Source organism: Elephantulus edwardii, unplaced genomic scaffold (assembly GCF_000299155.1).
Source record: "Elephantulus edwardii isolate Elephantulus edwardi_28Jun2011 unplaced genomic scaffold, EleEdw1.0 scaffold00091, whole genome shotgun sequence".
NCBI lineage: Eukaryota > Metazoa > Chordata > Mammalia > Macroscelidea > Macroscelididae > Elephantulus > Elephantulus edwardii.
In genome coordinates, this window is record NW_006399841.1 from 878,758 (window position 1) to 885,848 (window position 7,091).

General features: G+C 52.2%; 1 protein-coding gene across 6 annotated transcripts in view; it reads left to right on the forward strand.

The window, feature by feature from the left end:
- The window catches only part of SCN5A (sodium channel, voltage-gated, type V, alpha subunit), a 99,885-nt gene that overhangs the window by 6,092 nt on the left and 86,702 nt on the right, over positions 1-7,091 (forward strand). The gene's annotated exons all lie outside the window — the stretch shown is intronic.

Consider the following 7,091-nt stretch of genomic DNA (forward strand, 5'->3'; position numbering starts at 1 on the left):
GAGTGTGTGTGTGTGTGTGTGTGTTAGACTTCAGCCCAACTCCTCAGCGTTTCTGTAGCTTGATCTAATAGCAATAGGTCACCAGGTCTTTTCCTCTGTGGTCCTGCTGGGTGGATTTGAACACCCAGCCTTTCCATTGGTCACCTAGCACATCCCATTTCTAAGGAATTTTGCTGCCAACACAAGGGGCAGGCGGTTCAAATCCACCAGCCGCTCCTCAGAGGAAAGACGGGCGATCTCCTCCTGTGCACTTTACCGCCTCTGAAAACCCCCCGAGGGTCATCTGTGCATTGGTTCTGGCTGGACAAAACAGAACAATATATCTAGAACAATATATCTAATCCCAGGACATTTCTGTCAACCCCACAAGGACATTCAGTGCCCATCGCTCTGCCTTTGTGAGTTTCAGTGCCTGTCAGTGTCACGTCTATTCAGACATCGGCTAAGTCCCCAACTGGGCAAAGCTTGTGCCTTTGGAATAGCTCAGCTCTTTGGAGAAACACAGGAGGGGCTGGGGTTGGGGAGTGGAAGTTACAAGTGTGTGCGGACACAGCACCTGCATTCAAGGAGGCTGCCTGGGAGCAGGAGAAGCTGCTGCTGGGTCTGGGCCCATCAAGGTGTCAGCGGAGGGAGATGCCAACGATGCTGATAACACTGCCCGGCTTTGTGCTCCGCCCCGCCGTCCTTGGAAAGTTGCCGAAAACAGTCAAATGTGGGTATGTGAAATTGGGGTGTTGGGGTTTTTTTCCCCTCTGTATTTTTGTTACAATCCCTGCAGAATGTGTTCCTGTGGGGAATTAAAGAAAAGAAACCAACCGAACGCCAGACTCCATTGCACTCACTTTGAGAAGAGACCTCGTGTTCACACGGAGGAACATTCTGCCTTCCTGGTGCACAGGATCTGTTCACAGAATCCTCCCACGTCCCTCCGTCAGATTCAAATGGGCAATCAAGCCACATGGCTTGAAGTTGTGGGGTTTTTGAGCTCTTAAAAAATACACATTTAATAGCACAAATATATGCAAGTGCCCCCCATAGTTCATTTCCCTATTTGGACGTGTTTGGTGTGTGTGTGTGGTTTTTTTCGTTGGTTTTGTTTTTTGGTTTGTTTTTTTTTTTGCTTGCTGGGGGCTGAGGATTTTGATAGCCTAAGCTTCAAGCATTTCCCCGCAGACTGTGACAATGGTCCTTGCTGGCATTTAAGCCTGAGGTTGACAAGATTTCTTTAAGGGAAGGAGATGTTTGGGGGCAATGACAGGGCAGGTTGTAGGTGTTCAGCTGGGCTAAGCCTGAAAGAAACCCTCCCCTTCGGCCTTTCTCCCTACTAGCTTGATCTGCCTGAGAGGACTGGGCAGTGCAAACAGTGGACGCTGGTGGGAGATCAGGTGCTTTCATCTACCTGATATTGGCTGTGTCCGGGGCTCCTTGAGGAACCTGGAGTGCTGGGCAGCAATCTTGTATCTGGGGTCTCAAACTCTCTCAAACACATAGCAATAGCTGAGAACGGTTTACCAGCTCACGTAAGGCCAGGTCATCCAGGAAAGGGCTTACAGCAGACAAGTGGCAGAGAAATGAACTGCTGCCGCTCCCCACCGTCAGCCAGGGCTGGATGTGGAAAAGGCAACACCCCGATAGTTTACGCTCGTTATTTCCCACCACGGGACTCTGGCTGTGGCTGGCAGGACTCAGAAGGGTCACCTGCCCTGCCTTTTTCCTGGGTTGATACGGGCATGCATGCCTGCTCGCTTCTTCTGATCTGAGGCAGAGAACTCTTTCTGCAAAGATGTGAGTAGCCTGGAAAGAGCTGAGAGTGACTCATCTACACAGACAGGCCAGCCTGGTCTGGTCAGTGAGTCCTGCGGTCCTCTGCCCCCCTGCTTTGCCATGACCCGCAGGCTGGCTGGCTGCTGGCGCTACCCCTTTCCTGCTACTGTACTGCGTCCTCCAGGCAGTGTTCCTGCTCAGCTCAGCCGGATACTTTTCTGGTTTCTTATTCCGTTTTCAAGTGTGTCAGGAAGGCGACCGAGCCCAGGCCCGCCCATCACACAGAGCCAGCCAGGAATGCTCAGTTGAGGCTTTCTTTCAAAAAGCAGCAGATCATATATTCTTGTATAGAAGTCTCCTCACATTCCATGAAATCCTTTTCCCAAATGGGAAGGTCAAACAATTGGCCCAAATTGTTTATACCCATCAATGATGTCAGTCTAGAGACTAAGGTGTACCTGATTCAGGCCATGGTCTTCGCAGTTACTTGCTGTGCATCAGAGAGCTGGACAGTGACAAAGATAATGAAAGAAGTATTGATGTCTTTGAGTTGTGGTGCTGGAGAAGAGTCTTGAGCATACCATGGACCACCAAGAAAACAAATAGGTCTGTCTTGGAGAGGGTAAAACCAAGTTTCTTCTTGGAGGCTAGGGTTTTTGAAGCTCTGTCTAACATACTTTTGGGCATGTGGCCAGAATGGACTGGTCCTTGAAGCAGGACATCATGCTTGGAAGGGTGCAGGGTCAGCACAGGAGAGAAAGACCCGAAATGAGATGGACACAGTAACTGGGGTAATGGGAGTTGGTGTGTTAGAGTCAGTGAGACTGTCTCAGGACAGAGTAGGCTTCAGACCTGTTGTACTTAGGGTCGCTATGAGTCGCAAGAGACTCAACAAAATGTAATAAAAGCAACAGCCACCGGTGACTTTGTGGTAAGGAATTGTGCCATCAAACCAAAGACAAGCAGTTCAAATCCTCTGGTTGCTCTGTGGGAGAAAGGTGGACAATCTCCTCCCATGCAGTTTACAACCTCTGAAAACCCACTGGAGAGGGTCAGCTATGGGTCAGTTCCAACTCAACAGCACACAACAACAACTAATCACAAAGGTAGTGGTCTGAATCTACCTAGAGGTACCGCAGAAAAAAGGTCTGGTGATCGACTTCCTGACAGTCTGTGGGAACATAATTCTGCTCTCTCTTTTTTTTTTTTCCTTAATTTTAATGAACATTTACAGAGGTTTTGGATTTCCATTCATTCATTGTTGCATTTTTCTCCCTGCCCACCCCTCCCCCCCAGTTCGCTCTTCTCTTTGAAAAGCGAAAGAAGACTTCCTTCTGCCCTTAACATAGGAAGTCACCATGAACTGGCAGCTTTGTTCACCTCACTGGGCTTTCACACGTGTTGTGTGGATGACACCGCCCTGGCATCAGGTCCCATTCCTGCTTGGCAGATGAGGGTCTGAAGAAAAAGGATTTGTGCAGATTCTTCTGTCTGGAGACAGGAAGGGGGCCGGTGATTTTTGATGCCATAGTGCAGAGGTACAAGAGGGCTTCAGGCAGAGGCCTGGAGTGGGGTACCCCGGGGACCAGAGCTGGGCTCTGTCCTACATTTTCTTTGCATCTCTATTAGTTTCTTGTTGCTTCACTAACAAGTAACCCCAAACTCAGTGACCTGAAACAACACTTGCTTGTTATCTTATCATTCTGAAGGACAAAACCCAAAGTGGGTCTCCCTGGGCTCAACGCAAAGTGTCTGCAGGACTTCCTGGAGGCCCCAGAGAGGAGAATTCTTCCCAGCCTCAGGGGCAGCCCATGTTCCGGGGTTTTCATCTTCAAACCCAGCAGTGGGCACCCTGACACTGTTTCATGGGCATCACCCTCGCCTTCCTACCCTGCTCTTCTTCATAAGGACCCTTTTGTCCACCAGATAATCCAGGATAATCTCCATCTCTAAGTCTTTAATTGAAGCTTTTAAAAGTCCCTTTCGCTGTATAAAATAGCATATTCACAGGCTCCTAGCATTAAGACATGGTGGCCATTTTTCAGGAGCCCATTATATTACTAAACAGTATCCTTGATCTAAGAGGCTTGAGGTTAAGTCTCTTCATCCATAAAATAGAGACAAAATTCCATACCTCACAGGGCTGTTGGGAGAACCAAATGAGATTGAGGTATGGACAGAGCACAGTACCTTGAAAGGGCTCTATCAGTTTCATTCTGAGCCTACTTGTAGTGATGTTTTCGAAATCTCCTGGGTCTCTCAGTGGATTGCTGAACCGAGGATCTGTGAGAATGGCTGGTGGCAGACCTGCTAGCTGTCCAAGAAGGAGAATCTTGCAGGTGGCCTGGAAAACATGAGACTCACACAGGCAGGTAAATAGCGTCCTGAGAGACCCTAGTCACTGGCAAGCTTCCCAATGGCCAGGGAAAAACCAGACCTCGTGGGACCACTGGTATGTGAACTGAACAAGTCTGTCATTCCAGTCCTGGTTTGATGAAGGGGCCTTCCCCAAACCTTATGTCTTCTCACCCTAGGCGAAAGATTGGAGAATTAAAATTGAGAATGGGGCAGGTTTAGGATGCTGTGTCTCTGAGTTGGATACCCCGTCAAGAGGGCAGGCGTCATGGAGGGCACTTGCCTTGTCAGACTCCTTTGAGATATCCTCTGCTCCCCTGGTGAGGTAGCTTCAGAAGTCTGTGCGCAGTGTGACTGGACCTGCACAGTATGACTGCCCATCTCCCCTCCGGGCCTGCAGCTGGGCCATGGGAAATGGCAGAGCCGTGGAAGGGAGGAAAGAGGCAGTCCCCTGGAGCTCAATTACCACAGCGTGCCGGCAGCCTGTGGGAATCGCCCGTTTAGCGGCTGCCACTGTGGTGCTGGTGTGAGGTGTGGTGTCACTGGCCTGGGGGACGCCCAGGGAGAGCGAGGCCCTGCCTCTCCCGTCGTCATACGGCTGAGGGCGACTGGTGGGGACAGCAGGGTGTTCTTGTTCAGAGCCCGGCCCCTTTGTGGGGCCCTAGTCGTGAGGCCAGGATCTGTCCCTTAACTCCTCTGTGGGGTCTTGTGAAGCCAGAGGATGTTGGGGGCCAGACAGCATCATCCTGCCTGAAGTGGCTGAGCCCTGCCACTGAGGAGGCGAGGACCAGACCGGGCCTGGAACTGCTGGGTTGAAGTGAGGGCTCGAACGGATGCCCACGGCAACCCTGGCGTGTGAAGAGCTCAGGCTCTGTGGGAGACTAGCGTGGTAGTTCAGTTGGGAGCCACACCCTGGAACAGATGTCCAGTGGCCAGGCTGGTGCAGGAGTGATGGCTACTCCTGACTGAGCCAGGCTGTCTGCTCCAGGTGCCTCTACCAGGGGGGCACTTGAGGGATGTGGAGGGTGAAGAGGAGTCCTGTAGATGGAATGAGGGCAAAGGTGAAGAGTGTGGGTGCAAGGGCAGGAATCAGGAATCAGCTTCACAGAGGGGCCCCTGTCTCCTTGTCTCCTGACAAGGGACTCATCTTTCTGGCATCAGGGCACTTCTTCAGAGAAGGTGCGTGCTAAAACCCGGCCTGGACCACTCTGATAGAACTGAGAGGATCAGGGAGCCAGCCCCCGCTTCATCCCCCATCTGCTTACCCTTCTAATACGGCTGCGTATGGGGCCCAGCCTGATTGTGATGGAAACTCCTGAGAGCCGAGGTCTTCTAGGAGCAGGCTCTGCAGAGAACCATGCAAAGAGAGAGCCTGCAGTTGCTGGTCCTGCTTGAGGTCCACTGAGGTGCTGGAGAGCGGACGGGCCAGCCTCGCTGGTGACTTCTGGGAGCGCCGTGCCCAGAGGTCACTGTCACCTTCGAGCCTCTCTTACTGACCTGACAGCGCCGGCCTAGCTGTGATGGCCCCACGGTGCTCTCTTAGTTTCCTAGTGCTGCGATAAGTGAGATACCACAAGGAGGTGGCTTTTAAAAGCAAATTCTTTTTTTTTTTTTTCTCCACAGTGCAGGAGGCTCAAAGTCCTGATCTGGGGTGTGCTCCCTGAGGCAGGGTATGGGGGGTTGGTCTGTGTCATCCCAGCTTCTGGAATTCAGTGGTCCTCAGTTCCTGGGGTCCTTCCTACCCATTTCTCTTCCCCTCACCTGTCCCTGCGCGTCTCTGTGCCCCGCTACCTGCATCACTCAGAAGCGATTCCATTTAGGAGAGCTCCATACCCACAGGGCCTCATTGACACAACAAAGAAAAACCTACTTCTGAACAAGATTTGCATCCACGAGCTCAGTGGAGACAACCGTAGAGGCTCTTAGCAACCCTGTGTGGCCGAGTAGAACCTACCCCATATTCCAAGAATGCAGACTGTGAACACAACACAAGCCATTTCATCTTTCTCTTCAGGGGCAGCTGGTGGGTTCAATGCCCCCACCCCAGTCTTTTCACGTAGTTATTGTTCCGTGCCATCGAGTCAGAACTGACTCACAGCTGATCCTCCAGTAGGTATTCAGAGGCGGTAAATCGCAAGAGAGTGAATTGCCCAGATTTCTCCCGAGGAGCAGCTGACGGATTGAGACCGTATACTCTTGGGTTGCCAGTGCAGCTCCTTAGAATTCCAGCACGGATTTTGGGGGACAAGTCTCTGGTGATGTAGTTCATAGTGAGTTGTGCTTAGTAACTCAAAGACCTCACATCTCCAGTGGTTCAAATCTAACAAGGCTTAAATGTAGATAGTCTTTTATCATTGTGATTTACAGCCTGAGCTCAGGTCTGAGTGGAAAATGACTGTGAGTCAAAACCAACTGGCAAGGTGATTCGGTTTGCTATTGAGTCTGTCAGTGGTGGGATCTGGGGTGAGGGTGGCGGCCAGCCCCAATACCATGGATCTTCTTGAGCCTATCAGTGGTGGATCTGGGGTGAGGGCAGTGACCAGCCCCCGCACCGTGGACCCTTGGGTTCCTCTTGAGCCTGTCAGTGTCGGGATCTGGGGTGAGGGCGGTGGTCAGCCCCACACCATGGACTCTTGGGTTGCCCTTGAGTCTGTCAGTGGTGGATCTGGGGTGAGGGCGGTGGTCAGCCCCGCACCGTGGACTCTTGGGTTGCCCTTGAGCCTGTCAGTGGCGGATCTGGGGTGAGGGCGGTGGTCAGCCTCTGCAGCGTGGACTCTTGGGTTGCCCTTGAGGCTGTCAGTGGCGGATCTGGGGTGAGGGCGGTGGTCAGCCCCCGCACCGTGGACTCTTGGGTTGCCCTTGAGGCTGTCAGTGGTGGATCTGGGGTGAGGGCGGTGGTCAGCCCCACACCATGGACTCTTGGGTTGCCCTTGAGTCTGTTAGTGGTTGATCTGGGGTGAGGGCGGTGGTCA